Raw genomic sequence first — 15,770 nt, 5'->3', positions numbered from 1 at the left:
ACTCCCAATGTTTCCTGAATTACACGGCCTGTGTAGCATTCCATTTTTGTTATAAAGAATAAAAGATAGGATTTTTTAGGTTATTAGCATAAAACTGAACACATAGTAAGCCCTCGGTTGTTTTAAAATCTAGTCTGGTCAAGGATGACCAACAGTTTATAAAAATGTCTGTTTAAAAACAAATCCAAATATTCTGATCATGGTGGGTCATCCTTCACCAATTACCCTTAGGTTTCTGAGAACAAGACCCAAGGGATGAAATATACTCAGGAGGAGGGAGAAAGTTTTGAAATGGTAACTAAAACAGAGGCCAAGAGAAGATAAATATAAGGTTTGAGTAGTTTACCCTCCCATGGCCATTGAGAGAGAGAGAGACAAAAAAACAAAAACATGGTCCATTCCAAGGAACACAACTCTTCAGTAAAAACTCTAAAGAGCAAACAATCTACACAGTGCCTGAGAAGAATCCAAAATAATGATCCTCAGGAAACTCAGCAAGACATAGAAAACATCATGAGACAATTCAGTGAAATTAGGGAAACAATTCATGGTATTAATATAGGAGTAAGAAATTCAGCCAGGAAATTGAGATAATTTAAAAAACAAAAACAAGGGCTAGGAAGATAGTCAGTCAGTAACATGTATACCCTGCAAGCATGGGAACCTGAGTTTGATCCCTAGGACCCACAAAAAAATAGCTGGGCATAGTGGTTCATGCTTGTAACCCAAGCACTGGGGTGGTGGAGACAGGCAGATCTCTTGGGTCTGCTGGCCAGCAAGCACGGTGAATCCAAGGTCATTCCCTGTCTCCCAAAATAAGGTGGATGCTACCTGAAGAATGACATCTCAAGTTGACCTCTGGCCTACATGTGCACACACACAGAGGCAGGGGGAACACAGGAAACAGAGGACACCGTGGAAAAACCAAACCTTCAAGTTATAGGCATAGACGCCGGAGAAGAATCCAAAGTCAATGGCATAGACCAAATATCCCACAAGATCAAAGAAGCAAACCTCCCCAAACTCAGGAAAGATGCAGTCATATGGGTACAAGAAGCACACAGAACACCAGAGAGACAAGACCAGAAAAGACAATTCCCACGGCATATCATAGCTGAAACAATAAGTATACATAACTAAGGAAGTGTATTGAAAGCTACGAGGAGAAGAAAAACAAAAACCAAAAACAACTACAAGTCACTTATAAAGGAAAAACCCATCAAAACAACAGCTGATTTCTCAACGGAAACTTGGAAAGCCAGAAGAACCTGGAGCAATGTATTCCAAGCATAAGAGACGATGCTAGCCTGCCTGGGATAATATACCCAGCAAAACTACGCACGATAATTGAAGGAGAAGGCAAAACTTTCCTAATATGAACAACCTAAAAAAAATTATACCCAACAAACCAAATGTAAAGAAAATACAGGAAGCAATATTTCAGACTGAAGAGAGGAATGCGCACAACAGAGAGACTGGGGAAGGAAATACAAAGCTGTCATCATTAAAACACAGAATACCACCAAGAAGGCAGACAATACCAGAGATGTAAGGCTAGAGGGAACAGACCTCAACATAATAAAAGCTATAATGAGAAACCTACAGTTAATGTCGTCCTAAATGGAGAAAAGCTTGTAGCGATCCCACTAACATCACGAACAAGACAGGGACATGCACTGTCCCCAATACTTTTCAATATTGTGCTCTAAGCACTAGCTGGAGCAATAAATCAAGAGAAGGAAATTAAAGGAATACAATAGGGAAAGAAGTCAAACGGCCCCTTGTTGTTATCTTAGAATCTTAGATGGTCTTTTAATTAAAAAACCCAGAGTCAGATATCAGGGTAAAAGCTGAAAAATCAGAGAAGCAGAGCAGCCAGCCACTAGTTCTTACCTCTACAAAATCCTCAGCCTAAAGAGAGTGAGTTCCTGTTTCCTCATGCCTTATATACCTTTCTCTGCCCAGACATCACTTCCTGGGATTATAGGCATGTGTGCTTCCAGTTCTGGGATTAAAGGTGTGTGCCACCACTGCCTGACCTCTATGTCTAATCTAGTGGCTGGCTTTGTCCTCTGATCTTCAGGCAAGTTTATTAGGGTACACAATATATCATCATAGCCCCTATTGCAGGTAACATGACTTTGAAAGATCTCTAAAATTCTATAAGTAAACATCTAGAAACAATAAACAATGATGGCGGGATCACCATTCCAAATCTTAAGCTATATTACAGAGCCATAGCCATAAAAACAATATGGTACTGGCACAAACACAGACTTGTAGACCAGAGGAAGAAAACTAGAGACCCAAGAATGAGTACACATAACTTAAGCCATCCAATATTTGACAAAGATGGCAAAAACATAAGCTAGAGAAAAGAAAACATCTTCAGAAACAGGTGCTCGGAAAGCTGGATGTCCACATGCTGAGATATGAAAATTACACACATTATCTATCACCTTGCACAAAAACTAACTCCGAATGGATCAAAGACCTAAATGCGAAACCTGAAACACTGAAACTTCTAGAAGAAAACATAGGCAGTACCCTACAGGATACAGGTGGTGTAGGAAGGGTCTTTCTAAATAGGACTCTAGCTGCTCAAGAATGAAGACCAACAACTGATGAGTGGGGCTTCATAAAATTAAAAAGCTTCCACACAGCTAAAGAAACAACCAGTTGGGTGGAAAGGAAGCCCGCGGAATGGGAGACGATTTTTGCCAGCTATACATCTGACAGAGGACTAATAACCAGAATATATATAAAAAAAAATTCAAAAAGCAAAGAATAAAAGAAAAAAGCAAATGATCCATTTGAAAACTGGACCTGGGACCTGAGCAAAGACTTCTCAAAAGAAGAAGTATCTCACAAAATGTTCATTGTCTCTAGAAATTAGGGAAATGCAAGTCAAAACAACTTGAGGTTTCATCTCAACAGAACAGCAAAGATCAACAAAACAGTTGACATCAGCTAGAGAGGACATGGGGAAAAGGGACTTTCATTCACTGTTGGTATGATTGCAATTTAGTGCATCCAATACATACAGGAATCCCAACACAGGAATCAGTGGGGAGAATTCTCGAAGAGCTAAAAATAAACCCAAATCGACCATTTGACCCAGCTCTACCATTCCATGACATTTGCTCAAAGGACTAGACATCCTACTCCACAGATACTTGCTCAGCCAAGTCTATTCCCAACAGCTAGGAGATGAGAACAACCTAAATGTCCTTCAACTAATGAATGGATAATGACAGTGTGGTACATATACACTGTGGGGTGTACATAAACACTATTCAGGTGTAAATAGTGTAGATATACACTATTCAGATGTAAACAGTGTACACATACATACACTATTCAGATGTAAACAGTGTACACATACACTATTCAGATGTAAACAGTGTACACATACATACACTATTCAGATGTAAACAGTGTACACATACACTATTCAGATGTAAACAGTGTACACATACACTATTCAGATGTAAATAGTATAGACATACACTATTCAGCTGTAAACAGTGTACACATATGCTATTCAGATGTAAACAGTGTACACATACACTATTCAGATGTATGGAAAAAAATGAAATCATGAACTTTGCAGGTAAGTGGATAGAAATAGAAAGGACCATGTTGAGTGGGTAACCCAAACCCAGAAAGACAAACACTGCATGATTCTTCCCAATGCTCTAGCACTAAATCTTCAGATGTGAGTACATATCCTGGAGCAGCTGCAGAAACCAGGAGAGTAAAAAGGGACGATTGCCTGGGCAGAGGGTGGGGACAAAGAGAAGAAAATAGGCCAAGTTATCTGACCAGGGAAATGGAAACAAATTGGGAGGATAGAAAGAGTAATTGCAGAAGAGGGAAAGATGAAAAAATAAGAGTAAGGCTGTCTAGAAATACTATTAACTATTTACCTAAAAAACATACAATACACTTAAGTCTGTATTTAAATATGCACATAGAGTTTAAATGAAATTTTCTCACCTAGGTTCACATGCTCCCTTAAAGAGCCAAAGACCACCTAACAAAACCCCACTACCAGACATGAGAAGCCCTCCTTTGAACTGTTGGTAAGGGTTGTCCAACAGACTCAAACCGTACAGGCTATTGTATCGCCTTTGGTTGGCCCCGAGACACAATAAAGGGGGACGACATTAACTCCTATTTCCCCAATCTCCAGAGAGGAGAAAGGAGCTGAACGTTATCGTGACCACCAATAACCAGTGATTTATTTAAACATGATTATGCAAGCTTCCACAAAACCCCCAAAGGACTGGGGATGGGGGGTTTTAAACAGCTTAGTATGTGGAGGTTCCTGAGAGTCATGACTAAAGAGGGCACGGAAAACCCTGGTGTTTTCCACAGGTTGTCCCGGGCAGCTAGTCTATCTGGCAGTTCATTGAAACACTATAATAGAACAAACAACTTTATGTACGGCAGTCACAAAATCTCTTTCCAGCCCCAGACATTCAGTGGTGTCACATTAGTGCTTGACATAGCCCACGCTGGAAACATGTCTACTATAAAAATCACTCAACAGCCAGGCGGTAGTGACGCACACCTTTAATCTCAGCACTTGGGAGGCAAAGTCAGATGGATCTCTGTGAGTTCGAGGCCAGCCTGGTCTACAGAGTGAGATCCAGGACAGGCACCAAAGCTACACAGAGAAACCCTGTCTCAAAAAACCAAAAATAAATCAATTTAAAAAAAATCACTCAACAGTACATATCAGAACTTGAGTGATTATTTTGTGGATTGTCCAGGTCAGTTGTTTTCAACTGGAGATAATTGTGCCCCTTATGAGATATTTGGTAATGCCTAGGGAGATTTTTGCTGGTTGTAAGTGGGAAGGGAGATGCTGTGGCCATCTAATGTGAAGTAGAGGTTGCTTTTAAACACCCTCCACTGCATGTCAGGGGATGCAGCTCTGACCCTTGTCTTCTGACACATCTGCCTAGCTAGTCTCTGCAGGGACTGTCTTCGTTACTCAAGTGCCTGGGAGAGGGCCAGTGGTTTATCCCAGTGTGCTTTGTTAGGTTTTATTTTTTTTTCCGCCATTTTGATCTGAATGTGCATTACAGTTATTTTTAACAACAAAAGCTGGTCCTTAATTTTCTTTTAACATAGCTTTAAATGTCTGCTCCTGGTTGGTGACTTTCTGACCAGTTCGGTGCTTTTCCTGTAAGAATGTACCAACCCTCCACATTGTCGTCTTCCCGCGGGGGCGGGAACACACCCTTGCAGGTGTCAACAGTGCCATTAATAAAGCAAGCAAGCATCTACTGAAAGCAAGTTATGGGAGTCCTGCCTTTCAAAGAGTCACCTTGAGAAACGTGATAAGACAGAACAGTGGAAGATACTTGCAACCAAGCGTCTATGTCTACCCACCTAGTCTGCTTGAGTCATCTCATTCTACCAATTAAGCTATTTAACAAATACTTAAGTCCTTCAACTATGAAAAAAAAAAAACCCCAATGCCCTTCACTGGTAGGAATAGGGATCACAAAATTCTTAAATCATAGCAAGAAGTTGATAGAGTTATAGGGAAAAGAGATTTGGAAATGACCAATGCCTGCCTACGGTTATTCACTTAAGTACATTACTTAAGAAATTTAGAATCCACACTAAAATATTTTTTAAATCTTTTATAAGAAACTGCAGGCTTTTTGGATGAGCTGAGTCACTGGGTCAAATACTGTTTTATAAAATACCACATCATTGTTCAGCCTTGCTGACCTGACTGTGGCTGTGAGGGAAAGAAGAAAATAGAGACACACAAAGGAGCTGGGATTAGGTGGTCTGGGCTCTTGGGTGAAGAATGAGCAGGACCCTGGAAGATGAACGTCTTTATTATATAGAGTTGAACAGAGAGGTGGTGGTGTTCCTGCATTCAGCTGAGCAAGGAGTGGGCTATCACACACATCTAAATAAGGAGGCAGAGTTCATGGTGTACAGCTGGATCAATAAACCAAATTTAGTTACTCTAGGGAGGAACTGTCTCTCTGGGGTGTGGGGGGGGGCAGTCTTCAGGCAGTAAACATCTAGGTAGGGGGCTATGGTGGACATTTTCTGTACACACTACCAACAACCACACTTGGACCAGGAGGGAAGGCTCATCCATTTCCCTAAACCTATACTTGGGAAGACTTTGCCATTTCCCATGGGTCTAAGGCTATTGAGTCCTTGACATAATTGTCTCCACATCAATTCAACACATTCAATAGTCAGGACTTGACTCACTTGGGGCTTGTGACAATAAAGCATGCAGTTTTAATAATGGAATCCAAAACAAACTATATGACTTAATTCTGAGAACTCTAGATTTGTGTGCTGCTTACAGTTTATCATATAAACTTGAAGCTTACTTTATGCTTGTACAGCTCATCTCTATAATTCCTGCATTTAATACAGGGAAAGATGAGAGAAATCTTTACATAACTGGCTTATGGTCTTGCAGCATACCTGTGCTGAAACAAGACAATGTCATGACCAGATGGTGCTTTGGATGGTATTAGGACTTCCCTCAACAATGTTGCCTCATGGGCTAAGAGTCACTCAAGAAATGTGCCTGGATTAAAATTTCTGCAATTCTTGTTGACCGCTTTCTGATTTTTTAAAAACAAAAAACAAAACTAGAGCTGTTTATTTCAAGAAGAGCCCGTGGTGGACGACCTCACAAGTACTTACTGGAGCTTATCTATTGTTTTCGTGAACTGTCTGATTTCAGAGCCCACGGGGCAGAATGATAAGTATTAACTGTCTGGTCCATGCTTATCCACGATAAATCTGCATTCACGTTCTCCCATTTATCCTAAACACTGTAATTTGCTGAGATAAATATAGACCATTCCTACCTATATGTGGAAATTAATACCATGGTTTTGTTAATACAAGGTAAAATGTCTTTCTCCATATTCCTCTCTCCATAGTACAGACAGACAGATAGACAAACAGACAGATACACACACACACACCTTCGTGTATCTTGGCATTTTGTGTATACTATAGTTTCAAAATGTAGTTATATTTATCTATCACCACACCTTGAATTACATCTTGCTACAGTTTTGTAGTTTTTTATAATATGGGTTTTCTCCACCCTCTGAATAATGTGCTCTCCCTGCCCACGGTGGTTTCAAGGTCGGCTATCAGTGGTGACTTTTACTCCCCATCCTTGCAGTAGGCCAAGAAAGTCATTTTTCTCCCAAGCCATCTGTGGTCTCATGCTGAACTTTCCAATGAGACAAAGGTATAAAGGGACTCCAGCTACAAACGCCGCTCCTGCGGGTCACAGTGTGTAAGACAACGACAAGAAGAGCCAGTGGGATTCGGGAACTCAATTCCATAATCTCTTCAAAAACACACAACTTGCCCAGTTAACCAAAATTCATGTAAAGCCCCCGCTCAGCGCCTGCTTCATTTCGGAGGGTGCTCCCTTCTCTGCAAAGCTTTAAAGGATTTAGATACTGGCAATGGGCAAGTTAATTCTTCAAAACTTCCAAGTCAAATGCACTGCGGTGATGGCCAGCACTTTTCTAGAACTCTAACCAGTTTCCAGCAGAATCCCATGAAGAAGCAATCTTGAGGATAAGTGCATGTTGCCTCCAGTATTCTACCGTGGCTGAAATGGGAAAGACCGCAGGAATAGTGCGGATGGGGTCCAGGAAGCAAGCTCTCAATAGAGGAGAACCGTAGACAACCCCGTCGTCCTCCTCACTCCACCCTCCCTGCCACACGGGCACCGAGTGGTGCGAGAGGGCGGAGGGGTCGCCTTGAAGGTCTCCTGTAGTGCTCAGTGGAAGGATGTGGGGGGAACAGCAGAGGCGAGTCAGCTGCGTGTGGCACTGGACTGGAATTCTCTCAATGAAAGCGCTTATGTTCTTAAAGAGCTGAAAAATGGCTTCAATTTTCTGGTGGCCTAGAATAAAATATCGGTGGGGGTGGTGGGGGGTGGTGGGGAACGCATGTGAAATATAGCGTGTGTGCACAGCTCGGTGGCAGCAGAGTTCCGCTTGAATGGTGTTGGCGCAGGGTGGCAGTCACTTGTCACACCTGCATCTACTTTTAACCAGTAGACCTGCTCTGACAAGCTCTATGCTCTTGCGTTTCACAGACCCCCTTTAGACTGTTGTGATAGCATATGCCCCTAAAGTCGCTCAAAAACCACCCACATTTAACATTATTTTAATAACTAGACTAGTACACTAGGCACGTTTGTGCATTGAGCTTTTACCCTGTTTGGCTTCCCTTTCCCCTTTTTATGGAAAACGAATCTGAGCTCCCCTATCTAGGCTGGCATCCTACATATCCTATGAGTTGCTTTTGGCCAGTCCCGATCTGGTTCCTCAATGAAGACAGAAATACAGAGAAGGCATTTAGAATTACTTGTGCCAGTTGATGTTGGTCCTCTCAGAAATACAGCAAGAAAAAAAATGGAAAGAAGTGATAAATGTGAAATCAAGCTACTTGAGAAAAAGAAGATGAGAACCCAGTGTGTGAAAATACTATGCCTCCATTGCTCCAATCCTTCCCAGTCAGCCCAGCTCTGCCTTGCAAGGGGATGGATGGCTACTGGCTTCTTGCACCTTCAGTTCATCTTAGTGGGCTGGCTCCAAGTGCCTTTCAAACAGAGCCATTCTTGACAACTGGCTACAACAGAGCTCACCCTTTTTTTCTAAATAGATATGATCTCCAATTCAACAAACAAACAAAAACTTTACAAAGAATGGAGCTGTGTGTGCTCCATTTGTTCTAGTGATGTTGATTAAATAACCAAGCCTGATTGGCCAAAATAAGATATAAAGCATTGTACTATATAATTCTTTAACCTTTGTTTTTGTTTTTTTTTTGAAATTGAGCATTACTATTTAAAGACACTCACATGCTAACTGTGATCCTCATAGGTTTTCCTTACTTAGTTCCCTTATCTACACGAAATGCAGAGCTGTAGAGGTTACATGATTTGCATATGAAGCACATAGAGCCATGCCAGGTATATGAGAACTGCTATGTAAGCATTAGATATTATTTTAGTAGTACTGTTATTCTCATTAATGAGCCTGCATTACAAAATGAGCTGCTCAAGGAGGATGACTATGTACACAGAATATGGATATTCTGTGTGGGTCTTCAAAGTCATAAACAAAGGGACCAGGGGATGTGCGCACACAGATAAAGTTGCAGTTTATCAGCTAACCTGGAAAAGGCTTCCCAATGACTCTACTATAACCCTACATTCTCTTTTTAGACTCCCAGAAATCCATTTTATGCATTGTTATGACTGACTTCCATTTCTCATCATGCTATTCCTTTACTCAAAATTTCTCCAAATACAACCCAACCATAGCGAGACACACATGTGAGCAACCAATAAATATTTAGTGATTATTACAGGCCTGGAGCTAAGAGAAAAAAATATTACTAGGGTATGGTCTTTCCACTGTAGAGTTCACTTAGTAGAAGGTAAACGCATGCACACATGCACACACACACACACACACACACACACACACACACACACACACACCAGAACAAATCGGTAACTGCAGTGATGGAGGGGACATGCTGAGGAACAGAGATGTGGGACCATGTTTACTCTGGAAGAAGGAAACAAAGACTTTGATGGAGAACAGGATGCTGGGCCTTACAAGATTTCAAGTAGGTTAAAAGCCTTTCTTCAGCTACATCCCCCATTGCTCCCAACATAGTCCATCTGTCCACTCCTATTGGCCCCATTTTCTTGAAAAAATACACCTTTGATCTTATCTCTAATTCCTCTTTTCACCTGATATTGTCAGGATCCTCCACCAGTGTTGGAGTCCACCAGGTTCTCCTGGTGGCTTTATCCAGCAGGTCTGCATAAAGAGGATGAGTGGACCATGGGCCTGAGTGCAGGTGTTTGGAAGGGTCTACACTTGGCTGTATTGAGCAAGGGGAAGGTCTTTTGCCCCTCCCCTTGGCATTCTCATAAAAAAAGCCCTTTGGAATAAAGTTCAGGGCTGGTGGGTTCAGACCCAGGCCCTTCCGAGGTTATCCTGTGTTTTCTGTCTTTCCTCTTGTCATCTAGGTATCTTCTCTTTCTAGCTAATATAATAGTTCTCACTTCTCCCCATTCAAGAGTACCCTGGGTCATAAAAGTGGCGGCTGGTCTGCGGCTGGTCTGCCACACACCAGAGAAAAGCCGAGCTCACGCCTCCTCTTCCTACTCTCTCCCTCCCCTCTGTCTTCCCCTTCTCCCTCCCCCTAGTAAAGTGTGGCCTCATGTCCCATGAACCCTCACTAACTTGACACAGTCATATATCCTCCGATTACATACGAAAGCATCTCAACCAGCAGCACAGTGATACTTATAATCATTTGTCATTTTTTCAGACTCCCAACAAAACCATAGCTACAGTGAGAAAAATGCTTTGTAATGTTATTTTATTTATTCCACAGGACCTGGCAATGGATCAGCCACAGCACAATATAAACGGTCCAAAGTATTTTCTGAATCTAACTGCTTTACCAATTCTCTCTCTGGTTTATCTGATGCGTAATAAATTCACTTTATGAAATTTTAAGAGTGTAAATAACTGAAGGTGAGAACGTTCTTGCGTCTGTCAGTAAATCTACTAACTGAAAGTCGGTAGGACCGTGTGAGACATAAACTAGCTTGGTAAAATTTGTGAATGTGAAGAAAACATGAACTGGGGGATGAATTACATGTTCGGTTTATAAGAAGGCTGTGAATGAGGTTCTTGTACTCAGGAAGCCGAAAGAAAGCAGCGTATTGTCCAAAGAAGGAAAGGATTTACATTACAGGTTTGGAAATAAAATGAAAATAATTAAATAGACATTTTTGCGAGGAAGTATAATATATGGGTGTCAGTCAAGTAAAAGATGACTATGGGCTGGGGAAATAGTTCAGTTGGGTACAGAGCTACCCAAGTGTGAGGACTTGGGTCCAAATTCCCAGGCGCCGTGGAAAGCCAGATGCCCTAATGCGAGTCTGTAATCCCCGTGCTCCTGTGAGAAGAAGTGAGGCAGAGAGAGGAGAATTCAGAAACTTATGGGCCAGCTTGGCTGGCACACATGGCAATGAACAGCTAGACGCCGCTCGCAAAGAGGATGGCAGATGAGGACCAACACTCCAGGTCACCCTCCAACCTCCACATGCAAGTAAAGGCGGGTGCCCTCACTCACATACCTCAACACAGACACACAAATAAAACTTTAAAGAGAAACTTATGCACATACACTGTAAGTACATACATGTGCACACTGTAAGTATGGGCCAGATAATGAAGGCGAGAGTTTGGGAAGCATTTAGACATTTCCAGACTCAGTACTTCACTTGTTTCCCTACTTTTTTCCCCCAGAATATTCCTAGTTAGTCTGTTCTTCTCTTCATCTCTCATCCTCTTCCTTCTTAAAAAAAATACACATTTACTCACACCTCACTCAGCACTCAGCATTTCTTTCTGTACTTTGTATTCAAGGGAGAAACAAAATGCCTCTTGAGAATCCCTACCAGTAAATACAACTAATTCAGTAGCATCGTGAGTGGTTTTCAAACTTTTGATCAGGGATCCCTAAAAAGAACATTGAAATGACTCCCTGTCTAGTTCTTGAAACATGGGCAGCTACATCGGTGCCAGGCTCCTGCCTGCCTTGTAGACAGTTTCTCCTATGCCAGGCTCCCTCTGCATTCACCGCTTCTCCAGTTCCTCATTCCTGGAGAACAATGTCTCCGGCACCCTTCTCTCCAGCAAACTCAAGACCGAAGAGTTCAACCACGGCAGCAAGAGGAGCTTCTCAGGCGCCGGATTCCTACGGTGCCAGGGGACTTCGGGGTGCTTCGAGCAGCAGGACTGAAGAGCCAGCGGCCTCCCAGCAGCTTCCACGGAGACGCCATTCTGCCAACAGCTCTGCTCACCACTCAACAGGGGAGTTTTCCGAAGAATCCTGACAGGCAGATTTCCAGGGCAAACTTGTATTTCCAGTCCACTACACCCCTGGGACACAGTCATGAGTTCTTGGCCGTGAGTGGCTGAAACCCCACCTCCTTTCTCAACCCCAGAGAGAGGAAGTGGGTGGAGGTCTGAGGAGGAGGATCTTTCTAGACTTTTCTGTTTCTGTACTAAAGAACATGACCTCCATCATCCCTGCTGTCTGTACTCATGACCTCCATCATCCCTGCTGTCTGTAGTCATGACCTCCATCATCCCTGCTGTCGTCTGTACTCATGACCTCCATCATCCCTGCTGTCTGTACTCATGACCTCCATCATCCCTGCTGTCTGTACTCATGACCTCCATCATCCCTGCTGTCTGTACTCATGACCTCCATCATCCCTGCTGTCTGTACTCATGACCTCCATCATCCCTGCTGTCTGTACTCATGACCTCCATCATCCCTGCTGTCGTCTGTACTCATGACCTCCATCATCCCTGCTGTCTGTACTCATGACCTCCATCATCCCTGCTGTCTGTACTCATGACCTCCATCATCCCTGCTGTCTGTAGTCATGACCTCCATCATCCCTGCTGTCTGTACTCATGACCTCCATCATCCCTGCTGTCTGTAGTCATGACCTCCATCATCCCTGCTGTCTGTACTCATGACCTCCATCATCCCTGCTGTCTGTACTCATGACCTCCATCATCCCTGCTGTCTATACTCATGACCTCCATCATCCCTGCTGCCTGTACTCATGACCTCCATCATCCCTGCTGTCTATACTCATGACCTCCATCATCCCTGCTGTCTGAACTCATGACCTCCATCCCTGCTGTCTGTAGTCATGACCTCCATCATCCCTGCTGTCTGTAGTCATGACCTCAATCATCCCTGCTGTCTGTAGTCATGACCTCCATCATCCCTGCTGTCTGTACTCATGACCTCCATCATCCCTGCTGTCTGTAGTCATGACCTCCATCATCCCTGCTGTCTATACTCATGACCTCCATCATCCCTGCTGTCTGTACTCATGACCTCCATCATCCTTGCTGTCTGTACTCATGACCTCCATCATCCCTGCTGTCTGTACTCGTGACCTCCATCATCCCTGCTGCCTGTACTCGTGACCTCCATCATCCCTGCTGCCTGTACTCATGACCTCCATCATCCCTGCTGTCTGTACTCATGACCTCCATCATCCCTGCTGTCTGTACTCATGACCTCCATCATCCCTGCTGTCGTCTGTACTCATGACCTCCATCATCCCTGCTGTCTGTAGTCATGACCTCCATCATCCCTGCTGTCTGTACTCATGACCTCCATCATCCCTGCTGTCTGTAGTCATGACCTCCATCATCCCTGCTGTCTGTACTCATGACCTCCATCCCTGCTGTCTGTACTCATGACCTCCATCATCCCTGCTGTCTGTATTCATGACCTCCATCCCTGCTGTCTGTAGTCATGACCTCCATCATCCCTGCTGTCTGTACTCATGACCTCCATCATCCCTGCTGTCTGTACTCATGACCTCCATCATCCCTGCTGTCTGTGCTCATGACCTCCATCATCCCTGCTGTCTGTAGTCATGACCTCCATCATCCCTGCTGTCTGTAGTCATGACCTCCATCATCCCTGCTGTCTGTACTCATGACCTCCATCATCCCTGCTGTCTGTGCTCATGACCTCCATCATCCCTGCTGTCTGTAGTCATGACCTCCATCATCCCTGCTGTCTGTACTCATGACCTCCATCATCCCTGCTGTCTGTACTCATGACCTCCATCATCCCTGCTGTCTGTACTCATGACCTCCATCATCCCTGCTGTCTGTAGTCATGACCTCCATCATCCCTGCTGTCTGTAGTCATGACCTCCATCATCCCTGCTGTCTGTACTCATGACCTCCATCATCCCTGCTGTCTGTACTCATGACCTCCATCATCCCTGCTGTCTGTAGTCATGACCTCCATCATCCCTGCTGTCTGTACTCATGACCTCCATCATCCCTGCTGTCTGTACTCATGACCTCCATCATCCCTGCTATGTGTGTACCCTTAATAATTTCCTTTCACGTCTTGCTAGCAAACTCCTCTTTATCCCAACCCTATGTTATAGTTTGGAATCCTTTAAACTTTCTTGTTCAAACAATTACGTGGGTTTTAAATCTGGACTTGCTGAATAATAATTTTTCCCTTGTATCTTCTTAAAAGATAGAAGGGAAATACATTACCAGAAATGTAAATAACTACAAAAGATGAATTTCCAGTTGTTTTATATTCTGTACATATGCTTACAGTATTCCTGTCAAAACCTCAGACCTACATGTTTCCCTCATATATAAGTGTAGAAATTAATCATGTGAACTAATTTGCAAACCCTGTCCTTAGCAACTTGTACATCAATCACATCAGACTTGGTTTTTTTTTTTCTACAAACAACAATGAGCACCCCAAACTTTCATTTTCTATCGTCTGTATAAACACATTGGATATGTGTTCTCACCCTTACCCATGTAAGTCCCTGGGTAGAAAATGGCTACACAGATAGAAAGACATACAAGCTGGCAGTGAGGGGTGGAGTTGCTGACCTATGGCAGGTGTGTTGCAACACTATCTCAATGTTTTGTGTGTTTGTTTGTTTTCCTTCGAGGAGTTTGTCTTCAAAAGTCATACACCCCTGAACTATCATTTTTGCCCAGTGCCTGAATACAACTGAGGACAATAGATTCCAGCAATGTTTGGGACAGATGAAAGGTGTACCATCCCAAGTGAAGTGTGAAGCAACAGTCAGAGAGAGATGGAAGGGAAGAAGCTGCAGACCACTGACCTCTGAGTTTCAGCAGATGTGCCCAGAGGAATGAGAGACGGGAAAATCGACTTCCTCAAAACTGCACATGCCCTGTGGCCCCTGACCTCTTCGTGGGCACCCAGGGCACATATTTTGAAAGTGAAGACAACTTTCAGGCCAATAAACTACTCCATCTCCAACCAGAGAAGAGCAGGGATGCTTTTCTCTCAGAGTATACACGGAAGCAAGAAGAGCCAAGCGAACGATGAAAACCGGCGAAAGTGTGAACGAAAAGTCAAATCTGATTTCTCTGCCTTTTTTAGGAAATAGAAGCTGACGGGAATGCTCAAAAGAAATGATGCTGTGTCACGGCGAACGGTGAACGTGGCTCTCGAGTTTGGATACGGGTCTTGCTTTCAGGGTTTGTGATTCAAACTCTCACAAGGGTTAAATCCGTCCTCTACAGTGGCTCTGTTTCTTATTTAAAACTGCAAGTTTTCCTTCAACCGAGTCCTTCAGTGAAATCACACGGCTGGGGAAGAGGTGGGGCGTCTTGAACAAAAAGCGAAGGGGATGTGGGCAGCTTTTACCATTTGGGGTATTAACCAGTTTAGCACGGCTCAGCGGCTATCTTAAGTGTTATGTCAACTATTATGACATAAGCCAAAGGTGTTGAAATACGAGGATGTGTGTTTTCTGAGAGGAAATGGGTGACAATTTGAAGGGTTGGTTTTTTAACATGAAAAAAAAAAATACATAAGAATTCAGACCAGATTGTCAACCAACACTAACATGCAAGAAGGTTTATGTAATTGGAGAAAAGTTCAAAACTCTTAAAAATTTTTAAGGAAACTACCATTTTCCTGTTATTTCAGAAATATCTGCAAATGTTAGTGTCTTAAAGGAGAAATATGGAGCAAGTTAAAGTGTGTTTTCCATGCTACAGCTATCGGATTTTTATTTACTCAGTCTTTCTGTGAAACTTTGTAATCCTGTGTCAGATAAATGATGCTCACTCTTAAGTAAGCCT

General features: G+C 43.1%; 1 protein-coding gene across 4 annotated transcripts in view; it reads right to left on the bottom strand.

Annotated features, from left to right (window-relative positions):
* The window catches only part of Msrb3 (methionine sulfoxide reductase B3), a 128,136-nt gene that overhangs the window by 63,149 nt on the left and 49,217 nt on the right, over positions 1-15,770 (bottom strand). The gene's annotated exons all lie outside the window — the stretch shown is intronic.

Source organism: Peromyscus maniculatus, chromosome 18 (genome assembly GCF_049852395.1).
Source record: "Peromyscus maniculatus bairdii isolate BWxNUB_F1_BW_parent chromosome 18, HU_Pman_BW_mat_3.1, whole genome shotgun sequence".
Taxonomy (NCBI): Eukaryota; Metazoa; Chordata; class Mammalia; order Rodentia; family Cricetidae; genus Peromyscus; species Peromyscus maniculatus.
The sequence above is the reverse complement of the archived record's forward strand: the minus strand, read 5'-3'. Positions and strand labels throughout refer to the sequence as shown.